A 20,602-nucleotide genomic window follows, 5' to 3' on the forward strand; every position below is an offset into this window, starting at 1 on the left:
CCTTGCAGTTGACAGACTGAGAGTCTGGTGCTTTCTGTCTAATTAGGCTAGCAGAGCTAGAGCCCACCCCGAGTGTGGACATTCCTTCAGTGCCCACATGCTCTGGCCGTAGCTGAGAACTCATTGTTTTGTACCCCTCGGGGTTGTATCTCTTTATTTCCGGAGCCTGCCGTCAGAAATAAATGTCTGTTGAGGGAACGTGGGCTGCTTTGGACAGGTACGACATATGAGGTCTCTTCCATGGGGGCGGGGAGCGGAGTGAATTACAGACAACAGAGTGGCGAGCACCTTTCCAACAAGAAGGAGTTGTTGCCCACCTAACAGGACACGTTGGAAAGGGGCTTCTGTTCTGTTGGGCGTCAGGAGAAACTACTGAAGATCCTCACGTCAAGGATTTTGTGTGCTGGTTCTCGACTGAGAGGGCCCATCAAGGTCTAAACACAGGGGTCCAGGCTGCACCTCAGCCCTACTGAGTCCAGATTTCCAGACGTAGAACCGAGACACATGCCTTCTGTCAGCTCTGCCAGTAATTCTGAGGCACTCTCACTCCCAGCTAGAGTTTGCAGGAGGAATTGAGGTCCGGAGTCTGGAAACCCTCAGCTCTAGGGATACTGTGTTATACCGGGTAAGTCACTTGTCTTGCCTGGGATTTAGTTTGTCCCCCCAGGAAAGAGAAATCATATTTCGTTTACAGAGATGGGGAGAATAGGACGATGGCCATATGGGAGCTTTGGAAAGTTGAGAGCCCCGGACCCGGAGACGTACGAACTCAGAACCCGGGTGTGCACTGAGTTAGAACTCAGGAACCCAGGTGTGGCCGGTGTGTGTGGCCGGTACAGACTACAGCATCTGGTCCGCACTGAACTGCCGCTGGTTCGTGGTCTCTCTTGGGTTCGGTAACTGCACGACTCGTCGTTTGGCTGTGAGGAGTTCATTTTGTGCTTGTTTACAAGCGAGAGGAATGTTTTCACTCCCGTCAGCGGGTTGAGACTGCGGAATGCCACCGTTGATGCGGCTGTGCGCTCTTCATCATCTCGTCCCTCCGTCTTCGTCGGCGCAAGCGCTGGAAGAGAGGGCGACCTGCGTGTCCTTGGGGAGCCCCGGAGAAAACATGAAACCCGGGAGCTCCTCCATCTTCGAAGGTCCCGGCCCCTGTTGGCCACTGGTATGCAGGCTGTATGCCGGGGGTGCCAGGAAGGGACCAGGAGCGGGAAGATGGGCCCTCTGGGGCGCCCTCGTGAGTGTTCGCAAGTTGTGGCCTGGTGTCCGTCTTTCCCTGGACAGTAGTTCAGAAGCTGTGTATTAAGTCGAGATAGAGCCTTCTTGAGGGAGATGGGAGCGGAGTAAAACTGTGTGGTGAGGGGACTTTATGATGACCAGAACACCCAGCAGACTCTGATTTAGAGAAGTCTTTGTACTCGGTGATGAAATTCCTTTTCCCGGAGAGAGGATGCTTCTATAGTCAGAAACCTGGAGCCCTTCCAAAGCCCCAGTGGAGCAAAGACCTGGTGCTTTACACTGAAGTCAGGAAGGTAGAGATGCCCAGGGAAGAGGAAAGTAGACGCATTTTGCTGTAGACAGTAGCCTCTTTTCCCGCTGTTGGTTGGAACATTCATGATCATCAGATCCTGCCGTGAACCAAGTGGGAACCAGCTCCTCCCTGCCCTGACTGAAGACTTTGGCTCTACCGGCTTCAAGAAGGCCGCGGACGGAGGGGAAAGTGTCCACTACTCTGGGGACCAGGTTGTGCTATCACTCTGTCCACTGCCAGTCCGGCTTCTCTCGTCTCCTGCACGTGGAGCCCTCCACGGCCTGCTGCAGGCTCTCCTAGAGCTCAGCTCCCAGGAACCTTCCCGCCGCCCCAGCAAGCCTGGCTTGGATATAGCCCTGCACGCGCCACCTTGCTTCCCCGTCCACAGCCTTTGTTGTCTGCCCGTGAAGTCCTTGGAAACCTAGCCCTGTGCACACTCCCTTTCCTGACCACTTTATCCACACGAATTTCTCTGTTCTTCCTAAACTCCTGTATAACACTGGAGGTCCATCGCTCATAATCCGGTATTTAATCTTTCTCAGTCTTACTTATTTGCTTGACTAGAGTGAGGGTTACTTGAAGGGAGAAAGAATGCTTGCTCCAGCTGCCTCCCATCTGTCACACTTTAGGGAGTCTGGGTGCATCGTGCCTTCTCCGCACCTTTTATTACCTTTCTCTTTAACCTCCTGCCATATGCCAGTCGTTGTTAAAGGCCCTGGAGGGGGACATGCAGTAAAGAGGACCATTCCGGGGGCGCCTGGGTGGCTCAGTGGTTTGGGCCTCTGCCTTCAGCTTAGGTCATGGTCTTGGGGTCCTGGGATTGAGCCCCACATCATGCTCTCTGCTTGGCAGGGAGCCTACTTCCCTCTCTCTCTGTCAAATAAATAAGTAAAATCTTAAAAAAAAAAAAAAAATTCCTGCCTTCCTGGTGTCTGTTCACTTGGCAGCATGGAGGCCTGATTCGGATTCGGAAAGAGCTACTGAGTCCAGTGAGTGGGACCTGCTTTCGAAGGAGCAGAATTGGTCTAGGCAGTAGATCAGCAGGAAGGCCTGAAAGTGCTAGGTGGTAGATTTCCAAAACTGTCGGGATTTACAAAAGTGTATGAGCTAATAAAAATGCATGTGAGGCTTAAAATGCCCTCACGTATTTAAATGAAATATTTCTGACCCCTCCTTATTCCCATACACACAAGATCCCACGCGTGTATTGCAGGCCCTTCTGTTGCCACCCCCCGTTTTCCCAGCAGGCCTTCGGGCTGGGGGTTACCATTACCGGCTCCCCTCAGAGGCACCCCAGTAGATTCCGAGAGGCTAGGGCGCTTTCCCAGTGTCAGACTTGTGCTTAGCTGGCAAAGCTGGAAATCGGATCCGAATCTTCAAGCTAAAGAGCCAGTGCTCGCTTTGTCATTTCGTAGCCGCCTCCACCCTGATTTCGTAAAACAAGGAGAATCGGTCAGGTTCTCTAGCAATGTTTGTCTTATATACTGTTTCATGGAGGAAATGAAACGGCACCTTTATTGAGCCTTAACTATGAGCACCGCAACCTGCTCGGCACTTCCTATGCATAAACACATGTACCACTGTCCTCATAAGGATCCTGGGACAGAGCTGCTGTTTCACAGATAACAGAAACGGAGGCACACGCCAGCTGAATCACAGAAGCAGCCTCACACGGAGCTGGTGTCTGAACCCAAGCTCATCGGTCTCTGGGACCTGTGCTTTTGACTGCCATCCTAGTCATACAGAGGCTTCACATGGGACAGGAGTTCCGTGGTCAGTTGTTTGAGAAGAACTGTGTACCAGCTCCCCTGGAAGAGCCCAGCACACAGTAACACGAAGGCTCTGGGAAGTCTCATGGGGTGGTACTTTTGCCCCTGGCTTTCCCACATACGTGTAATGAAGGAACTTTTATTGCCTAACACTTGATTTTTAGTTGACACTCTGGAAAATCGTGCAACAAAGGGAGATTCAGTGCCTGGAAATTAGAAATGGGGGGCATGGTTCAGGGCAAAATCCATTAAGTGAAAGAAGTTAAAAGAAGTCTCATACAGCATGAATCCAGGGTCCTGCTCTTATTGGCTATTCATTTTTTTCTTTGAGGGTCTCTCTTGCCCTTCCTGTAAAAATGGGATCATTGTGAGGAAAATTGGGGTTTTTTTTTTTTTAAGAATTTATTTATTTATTTGACAGAGAGAGATCACAGGTAGGCAGAGAGGCAGGCAGAGAGAGAGGAGGAAGCAGGCTCCCCGCTGAGCAGAGATCCTAATGCGGGACTCGATCCCAGGACCCCGGGATCATGACCTGAGCCGAAGGCAGGGGCTTTAACCCACTGAGCCACCCAGGCACCCCGATAATTGGGATTTTAGATGCAGAAATGCTTTGTAAACAACGAAACTCAAAGTTGTTGTTTTTAGGGCGCCTGGGTGGCTCAGTGGGTTAAGCTTCTGCCTTTGGCTCACGTCAAGATCTTAGGGTCCTGGGATTGAGTCCCAAGTTGGGCTCTCTGCTCAGCAGGGAGCCCTGCTTCCTCCTCTCTCTCTCTCTCTCTGCCTGCCTCTTTGCCTACTTGTGATCTCTGTCAAAAAAATAAATAAAAATCTTTAAAAAAAAATTTTTTTAAGTTGTTTTTAATTGTTATTTACCAGTTCATTTCTGTCCTGGTACCTTAGCACGGCCTCTCCCAGCTGTTTGAAGGACAGTTAACAGTTTTTGAGTGAGTGGATTTTGCCTTCTTTGTCTCTGGGTTCTATAACTGGTGTGTTACAACTGATTTTTTTTTTCTTTCAGTTTTATCAGGATCTAATTGACATACAGTGAATCTTCCTAAAAAATGATACTTTGAAAAAAATGACGTTTTGTTCCTTGAACTTTCCTTCTAAATTGTGTTTTTGCTGGTTTCTATGTTTTTGGAGTTTAATGAAATCATGCAGTTGGAAAATCAGGAACCACGTTGCTCTCATTCACTTTGTTGTACCCCAAGTTGGACTGCTAAGGCAGTTTATTTTGTATTTTTCTGACATGTCCCTGGCAGCAAGAAATTTTTTGGACAGTTCCAAAATGGTAAATTTCATTCAACAGCATGCATGTGTTGGTTTTGTTGTTGTTGGGTTTTTTTTTTTTTTTAACACTGCTCATTTCCTCAGATGTGCCCATCTGCGTGTGTGTTTTTTAAAGGAATTTCTAATGTGTCACACTCTTGATGTAATTACTCTTGATGTTTCCTCTTTTCAAAGACTGTCGGGAAGAGAAACTTGCAGCAAGTTTGCATGCCAGTGCAGTTCCTTCTGATGGAGAAAGAGGTGAGGGCACTCTTTACCTGGTTCAGATTGGTCATTTGTTTCTTAGCCCTGGCCAAAAGAGACAGGGAGGAGTTTAAGACCATCTTGATAGGTAAGATGGTGCGCAAAGATCTAGAAATTAAACAGAAGTGAACAGCGAGCAGATCCTTCCTTAGACCACCACGGCTCTTCTGCCTACAGAGAGACTGTGTGGCAGCAGCCTGTTTGGAGAGGAGGGTAGGGTGGAGGGGCCCAGCGTTCCACCCCCAGCAGTCTGAGCGGCTGTGTGGTGTGCACGGTCCTAGCCCCTCACCCCTGCTTCGGTCTGGCACACCCCTGGGCCCGAGCCTCCTGGCCATGGAGATTTGGGGGGCAGGTCTGTTCTCCAAGAGTCCTCAATGGCACTTGGGCTAGGACTGTTAGGAAACGTGGTGTTTCCTGTGTTTTGTTTTGTTTTGTTTTTCTGGGATCAAGAGCTGTTGGGACCAAGGGATTTTAAGTCCCTGGCCACCAGCTTTTGAGGAAGAGTGAGAATGAAGCTGACAGAGAGGGAGGCAGAGGTCAGTGATGGCCAAAGACATGGAGTTCTCATGGCGTCATTGACCGTGTACTTCAGGCTCTGCTGAAGCCGGACTTAGTCCAGAGCCTTTATTTATTTTTTTCCTGCTAAAAAGAAATTCCATCTTTCTCCATTAGTATCTGTCAGAACCTAGAGAATCCCAAAGAATATACAGGACTGGGGGTGCCTGGGTGGCTCCATGGGTTAAAGCCTCTGCCTTCAGCTCAGGTCATATTCCCAGGGTCCTGGGATCCAGCCCCGCATCGGGCTCTCTGCTCCGCGGGGAGTCTGCTTCTTCCTCTTCTCTCTCTCTGCCTGCCTCTCTGTCTACTTGTGATCTCTGTCTGTCAAATAAATAAATAAAACCTTTAAAAATATATATATACAGGACTATGCAAGATAAATGAAGAGCAGATGAAAATTCTATCACTTTTCCCCTCAGGGAGGTGACCATCCCTTCCGTCTTCAGAATTGCCAGACCATATTTGCAGTTTTGTATCCATCTGGATGTTTAACTGAGGTCTGTGGTCTGGGACCCTGTTTTGGACTGAATTGAGTCCTCCCCAAATTCATAGGTCGAAGCTCCTAACCCCCTAGTGTGACCATATTTGGAGATAAGTAGGTAATGAAGCTTAATTAATCAGATAAGTAGGTTAATCAAGAAGGTAATTAAGGTTAAATGAGGTCGTGAGGGTGGAACCCTGATCCAGTAGGATTGGTGTCCTTGCAAGAAGAGATGCCAGGAGAGCTTGCACACAGAGAAGAAGGTGTGAGAGGACACAGGGTGAAGTGGCATCTGCAAGCCAAGGAGAGAGGCCTTAGGGGAAACCAGCCCTGCCGGCACCTTGATCTTGGGCTTCCAGCCTCTAGACCTGCGAGAAAGTACATTTCTGGGGGGCTTAAGCCCTGCAGTCTGGTGTTCTGTTATGGCAGCCTGAGTTGAGTAAGACCATTAGAAGAAAGAAAGGTACCATTAGAAGAAAGAAAGGCTGTTCAGGGTACTCAGGACCACATCTGAGGGACAGCTCATGAAGGCCTGCGGGGAGCGCTTCGAGGAAGGAAGGGCAGGTTGAGAGCCAGCAGAGCCGCTTGGGTAAGCTCTGGCTCAGAGCTTGTTTAGACGCAGTGTCTGCTTCTCACTTTCCTGAAGCGCACTTTTCAGGGTCCCTTGAGGCATTTCCAGTGGGAAAGAGAGGTGACACTAAGTGCCCTCTGTGTCCAGGCAATACATAGTTATCTTCTTTTATCCATTCAGAGCTAGACCTGAGGATGCAGCTGGGATAGCTTCTGTTGACTCAGCCATGAAGTGCCCAGAGCTCATTTACAATATACTAAGTGACACCATACTCAGCTAGTTGGAGATGACCTCCCTTTTACAGATGAGAACAAACCTAGAAAGGGTCAAAACTTGGTCATGTTCACCAGGGAAGTTAGTAGCAGAGCCAGGACTAGAACTCACATCTACTAATTCCTATTCTGTTGCCTTTCTTCCCTGGCCCCATAACACGGGGAAAGTATGGACCAGGGAAGGCTGTGCAGAAATCAGCCCTGGATAGGATGCCTGTGGATGGAGAGCTGAGGGCTGGATCCTGGGCACCTGCTGAGGGAGCCAGAGGCACTGGCGACCAGCTCCGTACGTTTAATAAAGCACCATACTGAGCATGCCCTGTAGAATTAGGAGAAGAAACCAGAAATTAAAAAAGTTGTGGCCGGTGGAAAGAATTGCTAAGCATGGGCAAAGCTAATACAGCAGGTTTCAGACTAACTGATCTTAATCCTGCTGTTCTCTGGGCTGACGTTCCCAGCTCTGCTGGGCTGCAGACGGATGAACGCCCTGAGCTGCCATATCAAAGAGCAGGGGCGAGGCGGTGAGGGACTGAGGCCAACGGGCATGGTAGGCCAGTACCACCACCCCTTTAATGCCCACTTGGTCATGACCACCAGGGCTGTGACACATTTGCATTTCACCTGCCCCTTTAAACATTTTTTCTTTTTAATAAGTTCTATTAATTGAAAAATTAATAACAGCTCAAAATAAAGAGCTCAAACAGAATAATAGTAGAACCTCCACTGAGATCCTTAAGGACTCGGCAGAGGCCCCAGCCGGGGTGGGAAGCTGTCTGGGCTGGTCTCAGGCACAACTTCAGACCCTGTGTGCCCTGGGATTTCAGTGTGTGTGTGTGTGTGTGTGTGTGAGAGAGAGAGAGAGAGAGAGAGAGAGAGAGATGCTGTCATGAAAGAATATGGCTGTGTTTACCCACAAGGATTAGAAATTCGGTAGCAAGTTTTAGTTTCTTGATACTTTCACGACTTCCTTTGGGTTATGTCAAATACAGCAAGGACTGTCCCCTCACGTTAACAGTTTAGAGAAGGAAATAATCATTAACCAGGACACCGACTGAGCTATGAGATGTGCAGGAAATACAGATGGTGAAGAAGAGTCGGGCTTTTCGGAGAACCTGCAGATGATAAACGCTGTTTAAACAGGGGTCCTCGCCTACCCCATAATTCCAGGTTTTCTGGCTTTCCCACCATTGGTTAAGATGAAGTTCAGTCATTTTCGGATTGCAACAATCTTGTTAAGCTTCATAAGGTGGAACTTGAGATAAAATGAGTAACTTGGGTGTGCAGCACAGATAGAAGAAGAGCAGCGGAAGTGTCCGGGAAATCCATGCAAGAAAGTTCCAGAGAAACAGCCATGGTGAGGCCCATCCCCCACACAGGGGTGGCCAGTGGTTTCCTTGCCGGGAATCAGCTGGCGTCTTAGCCCATCTCTTCTTTCTCGCTGTGCGTCTGGGGGTGCGGCCGACCCCGCCGCCTCGCGCTTGGCCTTGATGGTCTCTGGCCCCTGAGCGCGCTTGCCTGGTGCCTCCACACAGAGTGGGCGTGACGCAGGCACTTTGCTCCCCTCTGCAGACTCCCACAATCTCCATTTGTTTCTCTGCGTTCTCTGTCCTGCTTGGTTTTGAGCACTCTGAACTTATTGTACTTGTTCCTCTTCTGAGCTCCTCCTTCCTCCTTGATGGTGGCACACCGGGCAGGTACTCCTCCGCCCGGTCCGCGTCCTCTCCCTCTGGCTAGACCCGCCTCCCTCTTTGGGCTGCACTCGGGCTACACCTGTTCCTCTTGGATTCTCATTCCTTCTAGTTCTGTTTTCCACTCGTTTTGACTTGCGGCACTCGGGCACAGAGAGGGCAGAGGGTGGCTGCTCACAGCTCTTAAGCTCACCTGGACAAACAGAACCAAGCGATAAAACACAACCTGACTCCCACACAGTGAACACAGCTCATTCCCAAGAAATTAAGCCTTTTTATGGATCTTCCTGTCCTTTGGCTTTTACAGTTCCCCAGTCTGCACCCAAGTGGGGCTGGCCAGACACCTTCCCTAGGACTTAGGGACCAAGAGGAAAGGTTTCTCTTCAGTGCTGCTCCGTTTCACCCTTTGTGACCTTTACTGCCTGTCTTCTTAATTTGTTTGATCCGTAAGTCGTTCTGTGCCTCAGTTTCTTCCTCTTCCAGGTTGGTATGATACCACACGCAGGTTCCAAAGCAAACCAAATAATGTGTATAATAATGATACATACGAGAGCACGCTATAAGGTCACAGTGCTATTGCTGCAGTAATAGTAGAAGAATGTATAATAAACAGTAATATGTGTTTAGAAACTGTTGCACTGTCATTGAATATGAACATAATTATTACTGACAGTGGAGGCCCTCCTTCCATTGTTCCACTGAACTCTGAGACCAGGAAAGCAATCAGTATTAATTAAAAGGAGAAAGTTACGGTTGGTAGAGCAGAGAGGAAACTTTTGAAAAGATACTGAACTTCTTTCTGGAACTCCTGGTGTAAGATGACGCTCTACTTAGCTGTGAGCCGTAGGGCAAGCTCTTCCCCCAGGCTTGTAATGTCCTCCTTTGAATATGGTGACGGATAACCTCGTCTACTGCACAGAACAGCAGTTTGGATAATTGAATGATGTAATACATCTGAAAGTAGACTTTCAGACTGCAAAGACTTTGTAGACTGCAAAGTGTGATGCAAACATAAAAAATGCAGAATGTCAGCCAAGGGAGCAATGAGGCAGAGCGTGCTGTGGTACGCAGACCCGGGTTCAGGGAGGCTCAGAGTGGGCTATAGCTGCTCTCTGAGCCTCGGTCCTCATGTTTAGTGGACATCATGATGACAAATTGAAGGGCCCAGCACACAGAAGGAGCTCAGTAGACGTCTTTAAAAAGAGATTATAGGGGCGATTATAGTGGCTCAGTGGGTTAAGCCTCTGCTTTCGGCTCAGGTCATGATCCCAGGGTCCTGGGATTGAGCCCCGCATCGGGCTCTCCGCTCTGCGGGGAGCCTGCTTCCTCCTCTCTCTCTCTCTCTGCCTGACTCTCTGCCTACTTGTCATATCTCTCTCTCTCTCTATCTCTGTCAAATAAATAAATAAATAAAATCTTTTTTTTTAAAAATTTTATTAGCGGTATGTCCTGGATGTGACATTTCTAATTTCAATTGGGTATTGCCAAACAGATTTCACCCTGAACTTTGACCCCGTAAATAAATGCATCTGACTTAGTGTATTTTCCCTGGCATTTTTGGTGAACTAGTTTTTCATGTGCCAGTTATAATGCCAACTTAGAAAATTCCATCTGAAAGCTTTGCTTTTAATTTGCAGAAAATAGAACATTTCATAAGGTGGAAATTAGATACTCATTGCTGGAGAACATAGACCAGTGCTGTCCAGCGAAGACAGCACAAGCCACAAATGGGAGCTGTGCGTTGGAGTTGTAGATATTTAGCAGGCCATGTATGCACTGCAGGTGTGGAGCAGGACGCACACATGCTTGAGGGCGCACAGGGCGCTTGGAAAGAATGTGCATGAGAGGAGTACCCAGTACTAGTACCCAGCACAGGCGCCTCTCGTCTTACTGCGGTTCCCTGATACCGCAGGTTGTTTTTCCAAATTGGATGGTCGTGGCAATCCTGCTGTCTCCTGGTGCCGTTTTTCAAGAGCTTCACGTTTTGGTAATTCTCACAATATTTCAAACTTTTTCATTATTACATTTGTTATGGTGATCTGAGATCAGTGATTATAACTCGCTGAAAACGCAAATGATGGTTAGCATTTTTTAGCAATAAAGTATTTTTAATTAAGGTATGTACATTGTTCTTGACACAGTGCGGCTGGACACTTCCCGGACTACAGGAGAGTGTAAACGGAATTTGTGTGGGCATCACGGCGTTGCAGTAGTCACTCGATCGCGGTGGTCTGGAACTGAACCCACAGTATCTCTCAGCGTGTGCCTCTGGCTGCCTCCAGCTGAGGGAGCTGGGATCGGAGGGAGATGTTTTATTCTCTTTTTAGGTTTTTTAAATTTTCACATGTAACATTTCTTAAACATAGAGATTTTGTGGGGTGCCTGGGTGGCTCAGTGAGTTAAAGCCTCTCCCTTCAGCTCAGGTCATGATCCCAGGGTTCTGGGATCGAGCCCCACATCAGGCTCTCTGCTCAGCAGGGAGCCTGCTTCCTCCTCTTTCTCTCTCTGCCTGCCTCTCTGCCTACTTGTGATCTCTCTCTGTCAAATTAAAAAAAAAAAAAAAAAAAGAGAGAGATTTTGCTTAAACACATTCACAAACACACAGAACAACAGCCCCTTGCTCCCGGATCCCACATGAAAAGTGTCCAGACGGCTTTGACCAGAATCTTGGGAAAATAAATGTGGGTTGAGCACACTCGGGCTGGGGCTGCAGAGAGGAGCCAGCACGGGCCCCGCGCCAGCTCGCGCAGCCCCTCAGCCCGCTGCGCTCCCCCAGCTCCAGCCGTGCCCTGCAGAGGTGCTGGCCGTGGGCCGCCACACAGGCTTCCCAGAGGACAGAACCACAGTGACAGACACCGATGGACGTGGCAGGGGTGTCTGCCCCTCTGTAGGCCCCCTTGCGGGGCTCCCAGCGGTGTCTCTTCTGAAGCAGTTTGGGCAGAACCTTGATCACGGGCACATTTCCTGTCGGCAAACTTAGTGTTATAAAGACAGAGATTGGGTGAAAGTAGAGGCGGGGTGTTACTAGTAACAGCTGAAATGTTTCGTGATGAGCGACAGTTTATGAACTCCGTGAGGCTCTGGCAAAGGGAGAAGTTGCATTGAGTCACTGTCTAATAGATGACTCCGAGACCAATGACTTCGAGAAGTTTCCGCTGGAGTGTTGTGTGTGTGGACACCCAGTGTGCAGACGCCAGCAAACCTGGGTGCCTCTTGTTAATAGGAAAGATTTTAGTGGCATGTGTCAACGACAGATACGTCGGTTCATAGATTCTGGCCTGGATGATGGGATTTTGTTGTTGTTGTTGAATTTTTAAATCCTGAACTCTGTTGTTAGCTAGATCGAGACTGATGAGCTGGAAGTGGAATCCACCGGAAGCTGATGGGAGAGAGTACCGCAGGCTAGGAAAGGAGTGCCAGATGGTGGCCGTTGCCCAAAGGACGCACACCTAGGGTCATAGGGAACGTAATTCCCCCTCTTTAAGAAGACCCCGGTAGCTTGTAAGTGAGAATGAGGCCACAGGGACAATTTTGGCTTTGTGGCGGGAACAGTGTATCTCCTGCAGATGGGGACAGTCCCACTCAGTACCCACGGTGCCGTCTGTGTAGGACCCTTCTGGACACACCCATGAGTGTGCTTCCTAAGTGACGGACCGGCGCCCAGGGCCTTGCGGGAGTCCACTGGTGTTAGTACAAACCCCGTTACTATGATTAATAAAGCAGAGTTTTCAGCGTCCCATCTCCCTAACAAGCTTCTCTTGCCAGTGAGGTGGTCTGCTTTTCAAGAACCTTTCCCATTCCTTGTTGTATGTAATCTTCATAAGCAGAGTAGCAGGGAAGACACTGAGACTGAGACCAGTCGAGGCTTCGAATAGTTCTGGGGCGTCCACACCAGGTGTGCCCCGATGGTCCACGCACCCAGTCCCTCATGTGGCAGAGAAGGGAAGCAAGGCCCTGAAAGGTGACCGGGCTGCCAGAGGCCCCAGAGCAGGTGTGGTCTGTGTCCCACGGCCCAGCATGGGGCTCGCCCCGCAGCACCCTGCCGCAGGCATCTGGAGGCCTGCGGGCCACCACCACCACTGGCCACACGTTGGTGTACCGTTTGTAACAGAAATGTTAGCATGAGAGGGAATTAAATTAGGTATCTGTGCAACTGCTTGAAACAGCAGTCTGGAAACTTTGGACAAAGATTTTTTAAGGATTTCGGTTTCTTGAAAAATAATTCATTAACAAAGTGATTTTATTTCCTTTCAGCCCAGACTAAGGAACTACGCTATCCCAGCTGCCCTCCTAGTAATGGTTTTTGTTGGCCATACTTGAAAGTAGTGTCATTGGCTTCAGGACAAGAAAATTTTAAAATAGAATGGACTCCAATCAGAGCGGCAGTGCTCCTGAGGGCGGTCTTCTGGCTCTGGCTGTCGGGATGGGCGGGGGTGCCCAGACTAGCCAGGGACTCCCCTGCCGTTAGATCCCTGGTCCTGAGACCCAGGGAGTGGAGCCCAGTCTGCAAGGCCTCTCTGTTCCTACGTCGGTTCCGCAGCTTCTGAGGGCCTGCCCTCCTGTACCTAGTTTCTTCTTTGAGCTCACGGCAAAGTCCCTTCAAGACTTGTCCTGCCCCCCGTGGACCACAGGCAAGTCAAGGAGCAGGCGTCTGGGGCGGGGCTGGCATGAGGCACCTGCCGCCTGCAGCGGTATGCACCAGGGACTTCTCCCTCTCAGAGCTCTGGGCCTTGGGTAAAGCCCTGCACTCTTCCAGGTCCAGGAAGTGAGAATATTCATTGCTGCCTCGCCCCATCCCTGGTTGTGATGCTTGGGTGTGCACCCAGCTTCTTCAAGTGCAGATCGCTATAGAGCTGAGAGAGGGGGCTCTGTCTGAGAGCAGAAATAGACCGACGGCTGCCCACTTCCTTCCTCTGCTGCTTCCTGTCCCCCCTTTCTCTCTGCCGTCCTCGCTCGCAGCCCTGTCTGGTGCTGGTGCTCCTGCATGGAGGCGTGACTTTTTCTTGTCCCGTCAGTCAGCCGTGTTGTCCTCTGTGCTCCTTTCCCGTGCTGCCCAGCTGCAGACCCCTGCCCCTGTCACCTGGGAGACCTGTCTGAGATGCTGGGCCACGGGAGACCTGCGTGCGGGTTTCAGCCCTGTCGTTAACCCACTGCAGCCTTTGGGACTAGTTGCTTCTTATGTGCGGGCTTCAGTTTCCTTCACAGCAGGCTTTCGCGGTCTAGCGCAGTTGACACCGGGTTGGGTGACTCTGTTGTAGGGGCTGTGCGTTGTGGGATAGTGGGATAGTGAGACAGCTTCCTTGAAGCCACTGCTTTGTGACGCAGTAGGGGTCATGGTCATAAAATCAGTGCCCACTCTGCAGACCATTTTCAGTATTAAATACCTTCTGGAACCTGGTGCACTGTCTCCTGCCTTAATCCTCTCTGTCCGCACTCGGTCTTCACAGTCACCTTCTCTTCCTGCCCAGACCGGCGAGGCCTCGCCTCAGTCTCCCACCCTGTGCTCTTCTCACCTTCGAACTTGCCACATCGCATTGTCTTCTCGAGAGCAGGGATCTGTTTTCTGGAACTGGATATCCTTGGTGTTCGGCAGCATGCGTGTCCTTTAATCGGTGCCCAACACATGTTTGTCAAATGGATAAATCTCTCACCTGGGTGCAGTGCTTCTCGGTGTGCAAGGCCCTCTGCCTGTCCGTCATCTCCACTGATCTCTCCAGAACTCTGTCCGCGGGGAAGCGCTGGAGTCACTACTCCCCTTTGGAGGGAGCACAGCTCAGAAGGGAAGAAGCGGCCCAGGGAACCTCGAGTCCTTCCTTTCTCCTGCTCCTTGCTGCTCACGTGAGGGGCTTGGGAGAGACTAGCCTTAAACCAAAGTGTTTTCCTGCTCTGTCTTGCCCTGGGTATGTTAGTACCACTAAATCCGTCAGTGATGTCTGCTCTCCCTGTGTGTCTGTGGTTAACCAGTGGAATGAATTATGGAATGAATCGGTGAATTCCTGGAATGCTCTGAGCCCAGTGTGAGCACTGATGATCTTAAGTAGTTTTGACAACTTTTTCCTCCAGCCATATCCGAATCTCATGAAAGCCAGGTTCACTTCCAGCATAATTAGAGCAGTAGGTGACCCAGAAGCAGCTCAGAGCAGAAATAAAAATCTTCAGAAAAGACCTGTCTGATTTGATATCATTTTTTTTCTTATCTTGTCACTGAAAACAAGCGTTGAAATTTCAAAGTGAGGGATCCTTTTCTCTTTTAAAGGCCTCTGAGACAGTGAGCCTGCAAGACTGAAAACCTAAAGGGTCAGAGGAAGCCCGGAGACAGGATTTGCAAGAAGGCATTGGGTTGTTTACTTTTCAGCAGACACAGTGCTGATTAAGAATTTTAACAGATAGTGAACAAGAATCCTGATCTAAGCATCAGGAGGCTTGGTTTGCAAATGCAGCTGTGCAAGCACTATTTGAGGCCTTGGGCAGATTTCTTTCTGTCACCTGACCTCAGGACTTTCATTTGGCCATTAGACCCAAAGACAGAACGAATCATTTGTTGAACATAGAGCTGACAGGCCATCTTTGGCAATCATGCAAAATCAAAATCAAAGCAAGTCATTTTGTCCAGTCTTCTACAATTGGCTGGATGGCCTATGTCAAACAAAAGTAGTTTTCTCTGAGGCTCCCTCCTCCTGCAAGAAAAAGTGTATCTTATCCATCCCAAGACTCCCAGTACCTAGCACAGTGCCTGCTTGTGGCCACTGCGCCTAATCATCTGCTGGGGGTCACATGAAAGAAAGACCCTTTCTTTCCAGGGAGCTCCATTTCAGAGGCCCAGAACAAGTGTTGTTATTTTCGATTTATCTCTCCAGGCTAGACGCCCCATTTTCCTCAGCCTGTCCTCTCGTGTTAGGATCTCTGTTGGCCTCATCGGCTCAGTCCCCCTTCCAGAATGTTTTCGGGTTGCCAGTACCTCTCGCATTGTGATAACAATAACTGTCTTAGTATTCCATGTGCAGTCCAACCCGCGGAAAGGCGTACATACTCTACAGCCTACGTCACAAAATAGGTGAGTCAAGGACCCCATCACGGTCTAGTTGAACTAGTTGTCTAGTTCTCATGAGATGTGTCTGCAGTACCGACCAGCGTGCCTGGGGATTTTTCAAGATGACTTATGGAGATGTTGGACACTTAGATGGAAAAGTCCAGAAATGAGTTGTCAGTTGATGGCTGGCAAAGGCCATTCCATGGAGAAATACTGTCTTGTCAACAGATGGAGTGGGAACAATCAGACATTGATACGCCAAAAAAAGGAACTTTGGCCCAGTCCTCCCTCGTCGCACCCAGGCTACCTTGAAATGGATTCTAACCCTGAATGTCCAGCCATGGCACTGCTGGACAGAAACCTGCAACGGCCCTCGTGACCACGGGGCTGGGCAAACAGCCCACATGCATAAGAGCAAAAGCACCATCCACAGAAGATGAAGTAAGGCAAATTGGACTTAAATTAAAATTAAAAATTGTCACTCTGTAAAAGATGACGTTAGGAGAATAAAAAGACAAGAAACGGATTTGGAGAAAACATTTGCATATCACAAGGCCTTGTCTTCAGAATTTGTAAAGAACCCTCGGAACTTAACTGTAAGAAAACAGCCCTGTGTTTTAAAGTGGGCAAGACTTAGGTAGACATGTCACTGAAGAGGGTATACAGATGGCACACAGTCACGTGGAAAGATGCACAGCACCAGCTGTCATTAGAGAAATGCAAATTAAAATCACAACGAGCTTTCTGCATCCGTGTTAGAATGGCTGAAATAAAATATTGAGGACACCAGAGGCTGATGGGGTTGCAGAGCAGCAGCTGGTAGGAAGGAAATGGTACAGCCATTCTGGAAAACAGTGCAACTGTTTCTTATAAAATTCACCATTTAACCCTGCAATCTTAGTCCTCTATGTTTGCCCTATGGAAGTGAAGACTTATATTCAATAAAAACCTGTACGTGTGTGCATGGCTGTTGATAGCAGCTCTGTTTATAATGGCCAAGACCAACTCAGACGTTCATGAACTTAATGGAGAAACAATTTGTGATAAGCCATACAACAGAAAACTAGCTGGCAAAAACAAAAAAAGACTAAATTAAATCATTGAATAAACACAGCAACTCAGATAAGTCTCAGAGGCGTTAATGCTGAGTGAAGGAAGCTGTCATAAAAATGGTTACATGCCGTAGCTTCCAGCAGTGTGGCACTCTCCAGAAGGAAGGGACTGCTCTGGAGGACGCATCAGTGGCTGCCAGGAATACGTGGAGGGGGTGGGGGTTGGGGTGCCACCCCGGGACAGCTGGAGGGAGTTTGGGGAGGGATGGAGGCAGTCTCCTGTGCCAGGGATTCCACAGATCTGTACAGGTGTTAGAGTCATACAAATGACCCATGTCTAAAACTAAACATGTGGACCGTTTGCCTACGTTATAACAAAAAGTTCTGAGAAACAAAAACTCCAGTAATTTGATGAAAAATGGTTGCTCATTATTATGTTCCTCTGGATTGATTTTATTTGTCCTCAGCTAAATCTAACTGAGTGTCCTGTTTTCTTCAAATGCTCAGTAAAACCATTAGAAACCATTGAGAGGAGGCAGGAGGTTTGGAAGCATTAAAGTACTCAGTGTACGGCTTGAGAAATGAGTAGTTGTCAGATCGAGTTCTTAGACTCGCCTGGAAGCCTGAGCACGGGCACTACATCTGCTGTGTTCTGGAGAGGCCTCTGTAGTCAGAAGTACCCTTGCTTCATTGTATTTTCTCTTCACTTTCTGGAAAGCTGAAATAATTTAGAACCGTCACCCTGGATGAGGTCCTTTCTACTGAGCACTGTTTCCGATGGGAGACTAAATGGTGGGATGATTCTCCAACAATCCTAAAGTCCCCCTGTTAATTCATAATTCACTTGAAAGCATTTTCCATCTGCATTTGGAACATTTAAAAAAAAATTATGTATCTGAAAGAGAGCACATGCAGGGGCACAGAGAGGGGCAGAGGGAGCAGGAGAGAATCTGAAGCAGACTCCACGCTGAGAGCAGAGCCTGATGCGGGGCTCAGTCTCATGACCCTGAGATCATGACCTGAGCCGAAACCAGGAGTCAGACGCTTAACCGACTGAGCCACCCAAGGTGCCTCTGGAGCTTCTTCTTTTTTTTTTTTTTTTAGATTTTATTCATTTATTTGACAGAGAGCGATCACAAGTAGGCAGAGAGGCAGGCAGAGAGAGAGGAAGGGAAGCAGGCTCCCTCCTGAGCAGGGACCCAATGCAGGGCTCCATCCCACGACCCTGAGATCATGACCTAAGCCGAAGGCAGAGGCTTAACCCTCTGAGCCACCCAGGCGCCCCTGGAGCGTTTTTTAATAATGACTTTATTGAGATGCAATTCACAAACCGTGGAGTTCCGCCCAGTTCAAGTGTACAATTCCATAGTGTTAGTATATCCAGTCTTGCCACCATCATCACAGTGTATTTTAGAACATTTTGGTTACCCCAAAAGCGAGCACTATACGCATTAGCAGTCACTCCCCAGGTTCCCCTCAGCCCTTTCCCCCAGTCCTAGACAACCTCAGATCTGCTTCTCTTTAGAGACTCGCCTGCTCTGCTCGTACCACGTAATGGCTGGCTGCTTTCCCTCGGCCTGGACTTCATGCATCACTGTTTGAGGTGTTACATTGTTCAGGTCCCTCTGTCCAAAGCAGGACTGACTGTAGCACATCCTCCTCGAGGGGACACAGAGATGTAACAAAAGCAGCAGTGGGCTGGGGCACTGAGAACTGGAGTCCGCACTCCATTTTCCTGGGCTCAACAAGGGTTGTGTTTGGGGAGAGAGGACCGGGGGAGGGAAGGGCCTTAAGTCACCGACTGCGTCTGCGTCTGCGTCTGCAGTAGTTTGAGTTTTCTGACTTTAAACAAATAAAACTTTAAAATAAGGGCTGAGTGGGTAGCTAATGGCTCCCACTTTTTTTTTTTACTTTGTATCTCTCTATTTTTAAAAATATCCAAGAAATCATGTGTTTTTGTCTTCACTAGGATTGTTTATTTAACTCTTTATCCCCCAAATTTTTCAGTTACTTTACAGAGTTGCATCTATAATACATACATACACGTTCATGATTATTTTTCCTGCTAATTAATATTCCTCTAGATCCTTGATCATGTCTTTCTCCTTAAATTCTGTTTGTCCCATGTCAGAATTGTTAACATGGTGTTGTTTTATTTATATTTGCCTTATAACTTTTCCATTTTTGAAGTTGCATTATTGAATTATCCTGTTGTTTTAACTGTCTTGTGTAAACTGCTTGACTCTGGTCATTGTTTTTTATCAAAGCCAAAAATCCCTGTCTCTCAACCAGTGATTTTTAACCCATTTGTGGTAGGTCCCTGCTCTCACAGGAGTGCAGCTGCCTACAAACCAGGCCACGTGTGTTCCTGAGACTACCCGGGCAAGGACTGTGTGAGGAAATCCATTCCCAGAGTTGCCGCTTCCACACATCCTCCGTCCCGACACAGAGCTGTCTGGCAGCTTGCCTGTGACGTGCTGCCTCCCCTTTCTCCTGCCACCTTTCAGGATTCCTCTGTTCTCACCCGAGCAGAAGGACACACCACCTGCCTTTCCAAATCTTTTTTTTTTTTTTTTTAATTTTACTTCTTTTATTTGACAGAGAGATCAGAAGTAGGCAGAGAGGCAGGCAGAGAGAGAGGGAGAAGCAGGCTCCCCGCTGAGCAGAGAGCCCGATGCGGGGCTCGATCCCAGGATCCTGGGATCATGACCTGAGCCGAAAGCAGAGGCTTTAACCCACTGAACCACCCAGGTGTCCCTGCCTTTCCAAGTCTTAGGAAGATTCAGTGCCTTGGGCGCTCCCAGCAGTCAGCAGACCAAACAGAAGACTCGTGTGAGGCTGCATTGGCCCTGAAGAAGAGTTTCCGGAGAGCAGGGGTAGCGGCTGTGGAGAATGTTGAAGAGGGAAGCCTCCATTTCAGCAAGGCCCCGACTCATGGCCAAGCACCACACCTCATCTCTCTGGTTGTCTGTTTAAAATTAAAGACTTCAGAGATGGTGTGCTCTCACTCTGAGGTATATAAGCACGTGTGAGTTGGAAAATTAGTCGAAATTTTTTTTATAGCAAGTAGACTTGATGTGGCTGAACAGTTTGACCGAGTAAACAGGCTCTGCCCATTCAGTTTGCTGGCAGACCTTCATCCACTGAAATGCTTAGGGATGGCTGGCTGGCTCAGCTGGAAGAGTGAGCAACTCCTGATCTTGGGGCTGTGAGTTCCGAGCCCAGCACCGGGTGTAGAGATTATTTAAAAATAAACTCTTCAGTGGTTCCGGGGTGGCTCAGTCAGTTGGGTATTGACTGTTGGTTTCAGCTCAGGTCCTGAACCCTGCACTCAGCACAGTCTGCTTGAAATTCTCTCTCTCTCCCTCTCTCTCTGCCCTTCTGCCTCTCCCCAGCTTGTACGCACACTTTCTCTCTCTAAAATAAATAAAATCTTTAAAAAAAAAAAAAAAAGAGCTGGGGCACCTGGGTGGCTCAGTCAGCTCAGCATCTGCCTTCAGCTCAGGTCACAGTCCCAGGATCCTGGATCAAGCTTCATGTCTGGGTCCCTGCTCAGTGGGGAGTCTGCTTCTCCCTCTGTCCCTCCCCCTGCTCATGCTCTCTCTCTCTCAAATAAATAAATAAAAACTTTTAAAAAATAAAAGAGCTTAAGCTCACATGGTAAGTTGTATTCGTAAATTCAACATACTTAATGCACATATACTACGTATAATGTTTCTAAATGTTAAATACCTTGCAACCATCTCAGGAAAAATTACAGATGCCACCAAAAAAACATGCAACAGGATACAGAATTTCCCTAAATATTTCTAGAGGGTACTCAAGCAGAAAAAAGTGAGAGATGAGAGTAATAGCACTTGCTTCTGCTATCTTATTCTATATTTTCTCTCTATGTGTTTTTTAATACTTTTTCTCCTTTTTTTTCTCCTGCCCCACCTTCTGGGTACATATATTAAATTTTCTAAAAATACAAATTCAAAATCATACATTCTATTTTCATTCTCCGGCTTGCTACTCCTAACTTACTGTGACCTCTGTTCACTCTTTTTTTTTTAAGATTGTATTTATTTATTTGGCAGAGGTACAGAGAGAGAGCGCACAAGCCGGGGGAGCAGCA

General features: G+C 48.4%; 1 protein-coding gene across 5 annotated transcripts in view; it reads left to right on the plus strand.

Annotated features, from left to right (window-relative positions):
• The window catches only part of EVL (Enah/Vasp-like), a 143,387-nt gene that overhangs the window by 45,819 nt on the left and 76,966 nt on the right, over nucleotides 1-20,602 (plus strand). The window lies entirely within an intron of this gene.

This window comes from Mustela erminea, chromosome 5, assembly GCF_009829155.1.
Source record: "Mustela erminea isolate mMusErm1 chromosome 5, mMusErm1.Pri, whole genome shotgun sequence".
NCBI lineage: Eukaryota > Metazoa > Chordata > Mammalia > Carnivora > Mustelidae > Mustela > Mustela erminea.